Below are 13,924 nucleotides of genomic sequence, written 5' to 3' on the forward strand. Positions count from 1 at the left end.
AAAAGGGAGTGAAATGCGACGGGCATGTCTCATTACCTTCGGTGCGAGTATAATTCCTTCCAACCCTGAAATGTGTTTAGTTTTTGTTTAAGTTGCCTTGAATTTGCTTTTCCTTTTGTGGGGTTTGGTTAAAAAATGGCAGGCTGTCGCTATATCTTATGAATATGGCGGGTTACTGTAACTGGAGGAGCTGAGGAGAATTTTTTGGCAGTTACGCCAGATTTATGCATTATGCTTGGAAAATGAGCCAAAAAGGAGCTATTATGTGACAGCATAGGCTTCCTTGGGCTGGCGGTTTTCAGAACGGGTTTGTGCGTTATTGGGACTGCGTATTGAGTTTTACGAAGCTTGGGGAAGCCTATTCTTTTCCTCCATCCTGTATATTTTTGCTTTGTGGTACTAAAATGGTTCGTTATAGGCCTAATCTCTTTGCCTTCCACACCCCCGCCTCCCTGCCTGCCTCCCTGTTAATATCTCTGTTTCGTGGTGTAACCTGGACAAACGGAGAGCTGTCCCCAGGAGTTTCTGTGCCAATTTAAAAGGGGATCATTCTCCCCACCCCCTTTCTCGAGGCTGTAAGTAGTTACACTGGTGCACCTCTTCCTTGCTTTAGTTTCTGCAGGCAGTGTTCGTGTTCCCTGGGTGGCATATATCAGTCTCTTTCCTGAAGCAGTAAGTGCTGGTGGGTTAGACCGTATTGCTGCAGACACAGGGGAAAAGAAACAAACGGTTCACTGTGTACTACTAAATAGGGTAGAGAAACATAATATAGCCTGATTATAAAGGTCCTGTATTCCCCCATACTCGGCTATTAGGGAATGTGCGGTCTCTGAAAGCCCTGAGGTCCCTAAAATGGTACGTGCGACGTGTCGTCAAAAGCAGAAGTTGAGTGCTGCATCTGGGTTTTGGAATGTTTTAGTCTGTTTATTTACAATAGCTTAAAGAAATAATAACGAAGCATTTTTGTTACTTAAGGTTCAGATCAGAGAAAAGCAGGAGATACCCATGTCAGTACTTGCAATGCATGATTAATTGGTTATCATCACTATACTTTTAAAGTTACTTTTAAAAAAATGAGGAGTAAATTTATTAATTTCCCTCTTTTGTCCTTTAGAGATTCTAAAAATGGCGGCCTCAGGCTGATGTTGTGGTAATCTAATCAGCTCGGGTCCTCCACACCCCATGCAGTGCGTTTGTCTGCAGCATATTAGTGTCTTACTATGTTTAAATGAAAAGGCTGTTCCCTTCAAATAACGTACAAAACATCTCTTGACTTTACTGTGATTTAAAAATGCTGTGTTCCAGCTGATTAATTTTATTGGTTATGTGTGTGAAAGGCAAGTGAACGAGACCACTCTTGTCGGGGAAAAGGGGGGTGGAAAGAGGCAGCAGACTCAAGCAGCTCCTTCGAGGGGTGTGTATATGGTGCTGTAAGGTAGTATGTATGTCAGTTTAGTAAATCGGAAAAACTGCGTTTGTGATCGATATTGTAGAACTGTCTGTCCTACTAACGACATAAAATCAGTAATATATATCAATGCGAGTAGTGGATTACGATCACAAAGACAGCTTAATATTTTTGTGGAAACACATATGTGAACGTCATGTTCATCTTCCAGGAAATACCTTCACTAGACATCTGTGTAGTAATTCCATGTATTCAAAGTTTGAGAATACGAAATGAATTTAAGGGAATAATGCATGTGTGATTATAACCTGTTACTTTATTTCAAGACACGGAATTTCTTCTGCTGCCATGTAATCTTTGCATTACATTTTTTTCAGTTTATTTTGTATATTGTTATATAAATTGTATATGTGATAATGTATATACAAGATACAAGTACTGAGAGAAGGTGTGGTTCATAACCTCCAATTTTTTTCCTAAATGAAATACGAACCTTTTAGTATCACCACTATAAATATGTTTGAGTGGGGGGAAGGGAGGTCACAAGGATTCATTATTTGGTAGTTGGTGTAGTGTACTCGGATACATACTATAGAGGCTGCAAATTGTGTGTTTGAAACAACAATAGCAAAAAATAAATTTTCACCTTTTCTTAAATGCCTATAGTTAATCTTGTCCTTTAAATTAATGCAATATGAATTCCTATTCCAGTATAGCTTTAGAACCTTCTGGATTTGCTAAGCAATCAAAAGTAAGGGATTGAAGGGGAAAAGCTGTCGTCAATCTCTGATGAATTTTAATTTGAATAGCACTGATGTAGGATTTAAGGTATACCTGAAGTTGAACAGTAAGATAGTTAGACTTTGAGGGTGTCGTTAATGCATGCCTTTAGTGTGTTTCAAGGCCAAAGGCTGAGTGATTTTGTTAATTCTCCAGTAATGCATGCTCCCATCATCTTTATTTATATAAATACAATTTTTTTTTTGGAACCATGTCTTATTCTCTTTATTTGAGAACACAAAAATAAGACTTTCAAGAGTATATGTGCCTTTATGGAAACCTTTTGCCTTTTTCTTTACTTGCCTTCAGTTGAAAGCCCCTGTTAATGCTATACAGTCTGTAAGCTCTTCATGGCCTCTGTCATGTTCTCAAGCAGACATCTGATTCACAGAGGAAAATAACTTTGTTCACGTTATAAAGTGTTTGGGGGAGGATAATGAAATAACAAAAAAAATACTATTTTTCAAATTTTACAGTTTATTTTATGCACTAAGAACCTCTTGGGAATTTAGAGATCTTTCAGAGTTTTCCTGTATGAGTTTTAATGAGTCAGTTTGCCTTTGTGACTCAGTTTCTCCATTTGTAAAAACAGATTTGTGATTGAAGGAGATGAGAATACAAAACAAATTCTACCTTTATTTTTTAACTCCATTTATGTTTTTATTTATATATTCATAAAAAATGAAATACCCATCTCCCCCAAAACTAATACAAACTTCTTCAAAGAGGGAAGGTTTAAAATCTGAATTCCTTTTTTTTAATACATATTTCTGTTCCACAAATATTGTGTTACAAATGCAATAGTATGGATTTGAGTTATGAAACCATTTATGTATCTTGAAGTTTTTCATATCTAAAGGAAAAATTTGCTTAATTGTCACTTAGCCTTTTTGGTGAGTGTTTTTGCCCTTTGGGAAATTCCAGAGGGGAAATAATAATTACTCTTTAGACTAAATCTAGGGAAAATTTCTCTTAGGACTAAATAACCTCTTCAGGTTGCTTTAAAATAATGCAACCCCTGATTTTTCTTGGACAGTTTCAGCATACACAACTATTAAAGTTCTGTTGGAAAGCAGAGGAAATCAGAAAACAGTGGCACACTAAAGGCTGAAGTGTTTCTCCAGTTATGATTTTGGTTTGACTAAGGACAGTCTTAATTTTGCCTGCATGCTAATACTAATTTTAGTAAGGACTATTTGTGGGACTGAGTTAAGGAGTGTGTATGTAATCGTGGTATTGTTCTAACTAGATTAATGTAAATGAAGGTTTAATGAAAGTATTTTGCTGTTGTCACGTGACATTCTAACAAAATTTAGTGGGAGGGGTATAGATGGGTGAAGATATAAAATAGAGCCCAATTCAGACTTCTGCAGAGATCCTGAAGAAGTGCATCTATGTTATTTGCCTCATGACTTTCTTACAAATGAGCATTTGTGAATCTCTCAAAGGCAGATTTTGTTGGACAGTGTTTTTTCAACAGGTACACTGTTTATACTGTTTGTTTTTCCACTGTGCAAATAGTTCTGATTTATTGCTGAGAGTGACACTTAAGACATCTGTGGGGGGAAAAAAATGTTTCCACAGATGTGGAATGTGGATTATGGGAAAAACCCTCAATTTCATGCTTCCAAATTCTGGATTATTTTAAATACTAATTGTAGTGGTCTTTTGAATGGCACAGGATGGATATTTCTATCTGCTTCAGTATTCACATTTTCTTAGTAACCAAAGAGTTGTACTCACAAAACCTAATCTCTTTCAGGATCCAAAATTCTGCTCATGACCTTCACATTACAGAAAAAATGTGCTGTAGTTGTGTTCAAAGAAAAACTGCTGTTAACCTTTAAGGCATAACAAACAAGTACTTAAAAGAAACCTTTTCAAGGTTTCATATACTTGCTAGGAGATAGTGAGATTATTTTTATTTCCTCTTGCAAGTCTTAATGAAGCAGACAAGGTTTAAGTTGTGTTGGTTGTTAGAAAATTTTCAAAAGGTTATCTGTAAACCTTTGAAGACAGACAGTTTCATTGCACAAGATTTCTTTAACATGCCTGACCTAAGTGGTTTTGTATCTTATTTTTCAAAATTAAAATATGGGTAAGAACTTTAGTAAATCAGTGTCCATTCAAATGATGTGTTTCAAAAGTGCCTGTGAAGAATATATTATAGTAGCACACAGATTTCATCCTTTGCGAGTAGAGTATGTTTGTTACTTTTGCATATTGTATACTAAAGTTCTACCTCTTGTTTCATGTGATAGTTTATACACTGCTTAGATGGAGATCCAGTGCTTTAAAAGCTAAGTGAGACTTTGAAGGGATCAGCAATTTTGCAAATCAGGCACTTGACGAAATAGTATTGTTCCTAGTTTTAAAGTTTAAAATTAGCACTTGGATGGTGTAGATACTAAAATTTCATATTGCAGGCTCAGGTTAAGGAAAGCATTTTTATTTTATTCTCATTTGTAGTTGTGTTTTTTGTATTTTATACCATTATAATCTAGGTAATCATTCACTTTTATAACTTCATCACAAAAGTAAATTGCTATTAAGTTCAAAGACAGGATGATAAGACTAAATTTTAATGGCATTATTGTACTTCGTATTGCAACTTAAGAAGGAAGGCATGTAATCTGTTGTTGGCCCCCTTATCTATCACATAATGGTGTGAGCTGGAGGAGACCTTCAAAACCACTTTGTTCCAACACCCTCGCCATGGGCAGGGACACCTTCCACTAGACCAGGGTGCTCAAAGCCTCATCAAAGTCTGGCCTTGAACTTCCAGGAATAGGACATGCACTGCTTCCCTGGGCAACCTGTTCCTAGTGCCTCAGCACCCTCACTGTAAAGAATCTCTTCCTAAATAAATCTAATCTGAACATCTTATCTTTCAGTTTAAAATTGTTCCCCCTTGTCCTATTACTATCTACTCATGTAAAAAGTAATTCTCCCTCTTTTTTTATAAGTCCCCTCTAGGTATTGAAAGGCTTTTTGAGCCTTCTCTTCTCCAGACTGAGTAACCCCTGTTCTCTCAGCCTTTGAAGGAGAGGTGCTTAGGCCTCTGGATTATCTTTGTGACCTCCTCTGGATCTGCTCTAACAGATCCACTTCTTTCTTGTATTGCAGACCCCAAAGCTTGACAAAGAACTGCAGGTGGGATTTCTTGAGAGTGGAGTAGAGGGGCAGAATCATCTCCCTTTACCTGCTGCCCATGCTGCTTGTGATGCAGCCCAGGGCATGGCTGGTTTTCTGAGCTGAGAGTGCAGACTGCTGAGTTGTGTTGTGGTGCTCATCAACCAGCAGCTGCGAGCCTCTGTCCTCCTCAGGGCTCTTTCTCCACCCATTCTCTGTCCAACCTGTACTTGTGTTTCCCTGACAGTGTGCATGGGTGCAGCATCTTGCGCTTGTCTGTTCTGAACTTTATGAGGTTCACAGAGGCCCACCTCTTAAGCCTGTCAGGGTCCCTCTGGATGCTCTCCCTTCCCTCCAGCGTGTTGGCCACACCACAGAGCTTCCTGGCATTGGCTGACTTGCTGAGAGTGTTTAATGCATGTTGCCAGCAAAGGTTTTTAATAGCCATGGTCCCAATACCAGTTTGTGAGGAATGCCTCTCATCACTTGTCTCCACAGTGACATCGAGCTTGACAGTTTGCAGCTCTTAGGAGTGCAACCATACAGCCAGTTCCTTATTCACCAAATGGTCCATCCACCACATTCATGTCTCTCTCCATTTCAGAGTTCAAGATGTTGTGCAGAACAGTTATTTATCGGTCACAGAAACTGATAAAACTAATAGCCTGTATTTGCCACTCAAAAATTTAAAATTCTACTTAGACTGGTAGATTTGGGCCTTTTACCTTGAGGAGGTCTGCATATTTAAATTTGTTTAGTGTTCATTACTGTTTAACTTTTCTAGACTGATAGGGCTGAGGATTTTTGACAGTTGGTAATGCTCTTAGCTTGCCTTCAGTAGACAGAGGGATCCAACTTCTAATTAGAGTGGTTATAATGGGCCTGAGTTGTAAACTGTATCACAAGATAGATGATATTCAAGTCTCGGAGGTTAATCCTGTTTTAACTATTGGTTTAAAGAAAGTTTTCCAATAAGGCAAACTTATTAAAACTTATTGACTAAAACTGGTTTTAGTCAGTTCAGCTTAAACTGAAGACTTGAGAATTTCATCAAATTATGAACAACTTTTGAGGAAGGTACAGCATGATTGCATGTCTCCTTTGGTTTCCAAATCTATCATTCTAGACCTGTGAAAGAAACATGAATACTTTATATATAATTCATAAACAATACAGTAGTTATTTTACTGGTGATAAGGGTAAGGTTCCTCCTTCAAATTACTTACCAAGTAATTCCACTGATTTTTTTTTTTTTGTTTTCTTTTGCTTAGGATAGGAACATTTGATGCAAATGCTTAACATCTTTAATATTATGAAGGAGCATTATGAATGACTATGTTGTGGGGTACTTTTAGATGCTTGTTCTCTTGTCTTACTTTCCAGTGATATCTCCTGTGCTGAAAGACAAAAGCCAAACACTGCTTTTTGTTCCCTGCTGTGTGGCAGTAGTAGTGCAAATTAAAGCTGTTTATTGAGCTTCCATCACTGGGCAGAATTTGTTTGTACTTATTTAAAGATCAGGTATTTCTGTTACCGCAGTTGAAAAACATACTGAAACATCCATTGAAAACACAAAGCTATAGAGTTAAAATGCATGGAATCAAAATTTCTTAACCCAAATAATACAGTTTTGCAGAATAATTGAAATAGAAAATAAATTTGGTTTTGTCTTCTTGAAAGTACAAAGGATCTTTTGATCTTAGAGTTCTGTATTTTTTTGTGTGTCCTTGAACATGAAATAGTCCCTCCATCTGTTCCCTCATTTTTTCTTGCCAGTATCTTCCCCAAGTTTTTGTGAAGAGCATTGAAATACTGCCAAATTGTTACCAAAAGATGTAGTCCAGGTTGAACTGTAGTTAAACTTACACAAAGGAGGTCTTCTAACTGCCAGGAAGAATTAAAAGTTTGTGTTTGAACGAATGTGACTTTCTGACTTGATTATGTTTGGATTCCTAGGCACAAGTGTGGCCTAGGAATGTAGGTGAAAGTCTACAAATTGCTTCCATGAGTAAAGGTTGAAGCACTATTTAGGTAAATCAAATGCCATGATAAAAAAGAGGAGCTAGTTTTTGCAATGATGTAAGTGAAAACATATCAAAACAAAAATATGCTTGAAATAAGTCAATTCACTACTTCTGTAGTTGGTAGCTAATAATTGCAGTAGACTCCCAAGTCTTCTTAAGCAGCTTAGAAAAAATTAATTAGTTTATTTGATGTCATGAAGCCTACAAAATGTTTAGTGTTGAAGGCAATACCAATACCTATTTTTAGCCACGTATTTTTTCTCTCCAAAATCTGTACTTACTGGGAGTATTGGTGACTGAATCGCCATGAAGTGTACTGTTCAATTTGATAAAAAATAAATAGACTTAGCCCATGCAGTTGTAGACGTGAATTAGGGTATTCTTACAGAATGTGGACTGAATATACTTGCAGAAAGCTGTTTTATTTTAGGATGTTCATCAGGAATAATAGTGTAAGGTAATAGATGAAATGTTTTGTTCAAGAGTAATTGCACACTAGAGTAATCACATACAGGCAGTTTGTCCCAGTTTAATCAGCAGCTTTTTATCATTTTATGCTAGATGGAGAAATAATTGGCGGTAAAATAGCTGATGCAAAAAAATGATGTAAAGCCGAGGTATTTTTACTGGGAAACGACTTTATTAGTGTTCTTATCCTTTGAATTTTTCTTTAAAGGCATTTTACATTTCTCAGTGATAGACTATAATAGGCTAGTGTTAGGTAGGTAGTATATACTTCTCCAAGCAATAAGCAATTTTGCTATGAAAAAATAATTTCACTCCGATTCATGTGCTGTACTTGTTTTGTATTTTACAGTTCCTTTGCTCTCCAGCTCAAATAACTGATGTCTTTTGAATGGCTAGGCCTTTTTTGTGTGATTTATTTTCAGAAGTATAGCAGGTGTTTAGTAAACTTCCAGACATCAAGCAATTGGTAGTTAATTTTCAGTCCTGGGTTGTTGAGTTCTGCAAATAAAAAACTTAAAATCTGTAAGCCTGGTGTTCATTATTATATCTCTGCTGCTTTTTTGATTTCTGTTCAATAAACTAATTCTCATTCTTTCTGTAGCTGCTTTTACCTTTATTTCCCTTCTACTACTCATTCTCTTTCTCTTCCTAGTCCCATATTTTGTCTAACTTCCACTGAGAGAAGAAAAGGAGTGAAGAGAGAGAAGAGGTAAGGGCAAGTCTTCATATTTTAAGAGACTGGCATAAATACTTGAGGAACAGACCTTGCTTTCACTCACAGGAATAAGCGAGAGCAGCACTGTTGGACCAGATAGTAAAGGAAAATAGCTTATGTCCGGTGGAAGGCAGCTTTTCGTGTATAGCAGAGGCTTGGCTAAACTGGCAGACTGATCTTGGTGTGTACTGAGAAGTGTGGCTTGCTTTGTGCAGACTAGAGTTTGTGTAGTGCATGTATGACCTCTGTACCGATGGAAACCTTGTTACATGATGGAAACTAAAGGGTTTTATGCATAAATCCTGGATACCGTGAAGGAGGCAGGGTTTTTTTATTTCTCTGTTTTAGATGCTAAACTCTAACCAATTCATAAAGTTTCTCTGTCATTCCAAACGTGACTGTGGTCTTCGTTGAGTGTAAAATCCTGTGTTTGTCTCAGTATGTTCATAAGCTGAGACAAGTTGCCCAGAGAAGTTGTGAATGTCCCATTGCTGGAAGTGTTGAAGCCCAGGTTGGATAGGGACCCTGAGCAACCTGGTAGCAGAGGTGTCCGTGCCTATGGCAGGGATGTTGGAATTGGATGATCTTTCAGGTCCCTTCCAACACAAGCTATTCTGTGTTAGTAAATCATGCTTATTGGCACTATTTTAAAAGCAAAGTTGGAGTAGGAGTCTTACTTTGTAGTTGGTTGTAATAGCAATGTTTTTAAAATAAGTTGGTCTAATGATTAAGTAGACCTGTGTCAGTACAGCCAATAGTCTAATACAACAGGAATTTGACGGGGCTAGGAACTTAATAGCCTTGAGCTCTCTGAAGCTTACTGAAAATGCAGGAGATAGGAGCAGCTTTGAGCAGTGTCCTGTGAGAAACGGGGAGAGGAAGCATAATGATTTTAGGTGTTGTCTGTTAAGTGTTACTTCAAACCAGCCATAGCATAGTTTTTAGGTTTTTGTCTGTCTGACAGGGCATGTGAGAAGGTTAGATGGATATGAGTACTGGCAATGTGTAGGTGACCCTGAACAGCATAGGAGGTTATTGAGGGGCTTGTGATGAGGAAGAAGATACTGCTGAGAGGGAAATCAGTGGGAATGTTTGATCACACACTACAGATACCAAATTACTCCTAGAACAGGTTGTTTCTTCTATATGATTTGCAGGAGTTGGTCATTAAGAGGTCTTAATTTGTATATTTGAATGTGCCTACTATTTTTCCTGTCATATTTTTCCTACTCCCTCCCCTTTTTTTTTGTCTCAGCAAAAATTAGAAGTAAACTGCTAACTTACCTGTTAGGTTACCATAGAAAGCAGCAAACAGTAGTAAGGGTCTGAATTTGTACTTGCAGTTGTTTCTAAGCCTGCACATTTCTTACTGCAGCTGCAGTGGTTCAACATCTGGAATGTGGATATCCATCCTAATCTCTTAGGAAAATCGGTAGGGTTATGGAGAATGTTAGGGGAAATGGAGAAAACTTCTTGTCAGATTAGTAATTTATTCATGTATTCCACTTCTAGGTCTGATTAAAGGCGTGTTACCTCCTGAGAAACAGACAGCAATGAATAAATACTGATTACTTTATACATTTATTTATGGTATGTGTATATATGCTGCATATTTTTTCCATATTTGTGTGTTGATACAAGCATATCCATATATACATGTGCACAGTATAGTTCATTATTGGAAGGATATCTAGAGTGTACCATTAAAATGCCAGTTTTTCTTGCTAATTTTGAAAATAATCTAGTTCTTGTTAGACATGTATGCTCAGAGCAGTGGTAGAAAGCAGCAGTTTAGAAAAGCATGATTTTATTTAATTAAATCTTCTTTAAATCTTCTCTCTTGTTCTTTTCCCAATTAAAAAGAAAATTAAAAAAATCAAACAAGCCCAACAAACAAACAGAACCTAACACGCATACACAGACCTCCCAAACCAAAACAAAAAAAAAATTCCAAAGGGGCAAAAAAAACCCCTGTAGGTAGGAAAGCCAAGTAGTAAAGCTTAGTTTGTTGGCCTTGTGACAGTTCAGGACATTAGTTTTCACTCTGTGTTTGTGGATTCTGACAAACTATTGATAGTTGCATTTTTAGTTAGATTTCTGTATAGATTGTGTTAGGGCATAGGTATCAACTTTCCTTAGGCCCATTCTTGTGGATTTCTTGCAGTTAAGGATGGTTCCTATGACCATGGGTTAAAATTATTGGCCTGTAAATCTGAAGGAAAGTATGACAAGAATTGCTTTTGCTCGTGATTGCAAAATGTGTGTACACATATGATGTAATTGGAGGGAGGAGAATGTTTAGATTGCATTCTCAATAAATGCAACTTACCTGTTAAAGATTCATGGTGAAGTAATAAAATACAGTAAAACAGAATACTACCTTATGGCCATCTATTACCCAGGATGACTTTGTATAAACCAGTAACAATAAGATATGCAGGAGTCAGCAGAGGTCTGAAAGCAATAATACAATCTTGGAAATCTTTGCATCTTGCATTTTGATACAGGAAACAGTAATTAGTTTTGTAGTGATCCTTTGTAACTTTGGAGCCAACCTAGACTCACAGTAGTGTTGAATTTTTTACTGGGAGCAAATGGAAGTTAAGATTTTTGGTTTGGGCTTAGTGCTGTAGAACACTTTGACATTAAAATTGACTTGAAGTTATAATCAGGTTAGCATTGTGTGCTGGTTAAACTGAAAGGTCTTGCTTGATTCAAGACTGTCATGCAGATAGTTCATGTGTTTTAACACTAATTTATTTTTATTTGTAAATCTCATGACTCTTCTTCTCTTGTTCTTTGGTCAGTGCTTGAGTGGAAAATTGACAGTTTCAGCAAATCTATTTGTTGTTTCAATTTAATTCCCTTAAAATTTGTGCACATATCATGAAAGTGAGCCTTCATATATACTGTGTGTATTCTGATACTTAATACTGCTCCAGGAAATGGTTACTAATTTCTTGCCTGGATTTAAAGGTGTGAGGGAAGAGGTTTACCAGTACTCTTAGTTTAGCAAAAGAGAGCCTCTTCTGTGCTTTTGTTCAGCAGAAATAAGCTCTGCATAAACATGAGGTGAGCTGTCCATTGCTGGGTAAGTTGGGAAACAATAACTTCTTAGGTGTTGGGGACTGACTATTATTCTTGGCCATTTCAGTTACTCCATTTACTACATACGGGAAAGTTACCACTTTCACCTTTTATGTATTTTGTAATACATATTTCAGGTTATATAATTTTGCTCTTAAGGAAGGATAGTTGTCATATGTAGATAGGTTAGAAGGTCTTGATTAATTTTTCAGCTCTAGTTAGGTTGATTTTATATATGGACTCTGTGAAAATACAGAGTAGACAGTGTAGAGATGGTAATACTTCTGTAATGGCATTAGTTAAGGACTTCAAGGTGAAGTCGTATGCATTAGTATAAAATCTAAATAATCATTTATCTTAAACCAGCACTGTTGCATCTAATGAAATAGCCTAATTGTAGACTAATTAGAATTAGATTTTTCTCCTTAAATCTCTGTGTTTAGGGAGATCCTGGTAATTGTCTTTGCAGAGGCATTCTGTGATGGAATCTCCCAAATCCTGAAACATCTAAACCATCCAGTAATTTTTTTTTTTGAATCTTGTAATTGTTGACAGGTGATGGCTGATAACTGCAATTGATAGAAAAAAATACCGAAGAACTTTACATGTTGTTGGGAGTTAGTATATTGAAGTAATAAAAACAGTAACAAAAAGATTTAGTGTTTTTGTAATACCTAGTGATGTGAGAAACTTGAACTGATTTAGCAATCAGCATACTTAAGTTAGTGTAATCTTCTGTGTATGTAGGAAAATTCTTATATTTGAACTAGGATATAATTTAATTGTAGGCTTAATTTATGATTCCACTTATGTCCCTTTATAAAGTAGAAAACAAATGTTAAATATCAAGTTGCTTTGAATTCTGTTCCTAACTTCCATAGTAAATATATTTTCTGTAACTTTTGTGTGCTTTTTGTATTTGTCACATGACAACAGAATCTGGAAATCAATTAATGGGAAGGGAAAAACAAGGAACTTCTACACTGTCTGTGTAGAAGCTGTCAGAGATGTGAAGAATAGCAAAGACAGTTTTCATTTATTATTTAATTTCATTTATTATTTTATTTTTTCCTTCTGATTTTTGTAGTATTAGACATAAACTTGGTTTAAAAACCCCCAACAAACTAAAAACCCTCACCACATTGTAATAAATAATATTATTGTAAGTATTATAAGTAATAATGCTATCTTGATATATTGCTGTTTCTTTAGGGTTTTTTTATGTTTAAGACAAATTGTTACTGGTGTTGCCACCATCTCTTATCACTGTTTTTTATGAAAAGTTTTTTATCTGTGCATCTAAGCAAGAGCTATAGTATTCTTAGACATACAGCATAGGATCTAGCAGGTTGAAAACTACTGATGTCATTTCAGGATATCACCCACTTACCTTCTGATTCAAGAGCTGAGCTGTCTATATTTGGGGGTTTTTCCTCCTTTGTGTACCAGTGGAAAAGTTTTTTCTTCTGATGTGACACAAGTCATCTTAGTGTAGGACATGACAGAAAGGAAATGTGGTCTCTGTTAGACCACAGAATAATGTTGTTTTAGTGGAATACCTCAGGGATAATGTGTGAGTTATTTCCTGTTTTTTATTGCATAAATTACGTTCTCTGTATAAAGCCACAGAGATTAATATTTTTGAATGTATAATGCTTTTATACTTCTGTTGTTTGAGTACAGTTAATTTTTACAGAAAGGGTCCTAGTGTCATAAATGAGAAGTATCATGAAGGATCATGAGAAGTATGGTGAGTCTTCAAATATTTTAGACTTGATGTAGCTGTTGAGTCAAAAAGCTCCTGTTATTCTCTAGAAACAACGAGAAGTGCCATTAAAAGTGTAAACCAGTATGAATAAACAGTGAAGTGTTGTGGATGTGAGGAGGTTTATCCTTGCATAAGATGTTTTAATCAGATTGAACAGAAATTTGTCTGGGTTTTAAGATGAACATTTTATTGTTAGGGCAAGATAAACTTTTTTACTGCAAGTAAATAAAAGCAAAATTTATTTGAATAAGGGGGTTTTTTTCTCTTATAATAAAGCTGTAGGGTGATTATGAGAAAATTTGGTGAATCTAAGAAGTTGCCAAAATTCTTCCAGAGTGTATTATCACTAATAGAGTAGACTTTAACAAAATTGGAAGGCCCTCTATTGTTGTTAATTAAGGCACAGTAGATGAGCCACTTTGCTCAGTAAAGAGTTGATCAGTGAACTTTGGACTAGCAGTTTTTATAACAGTTTTAACTCTGTGACTCCAGAATTAACTGGAGAAACCAGAGTGGTCTTCCTGTCTTTCAAATTCATGTAC

At 36.3% G+C, this 13,924-nt stretch overlaps 1 protein-coding gene across 8 annotated transcripts in view; it reads left to right on the forward strand.

Moving 5' to 3' along the window:
• KMT2E (lysine methyltransferase 2E (inactive)) overlaps nucleotides 1-13,924 on the forward strand; it is a 58,184-nt gene that overhangs the window by 1,895 nt on the left and 42,365 nt on the right. For 3 of the 8 annotated variants that reach the window (XM_023918944.2, XM_086886705.1, XM_086886707.1), the window contains one exon: nucleotides 8,465-8,521. The exons of 3 other annotated variants lie outside the window; for them this stretch is intronic. The gene's annotated coding sequence lies outside the window, so the exon portion shown is untranslated. Of the gene's footprint in view, nucleotides 1-8,464; nucleotides 8,522-10,039; nucleotides 10,118-13,924 lie in introns of all 8 variants that reach the window. 2 more of the 8 variants (XM_023918945.2, XM_086886706.1) reach the window with 1 other exon arrangement.

The sequence above is a fragment of the Cyanistes caeruleus genome, chromosome 4 (assembly GCF_971803275.1).
Source record: "Cyanistes caeruleus chromosome 4, bCyaCae1.hap1.1, whole genome shotgun sequence".
In the NCBI taxonomy this organism is placed as follows: domain Eukaryota; kingdom Metazoa; phylum Chordata; class Aves; order Passeriformes; family Paridae; genus Cyanistes; species Cyanistes caeruleus.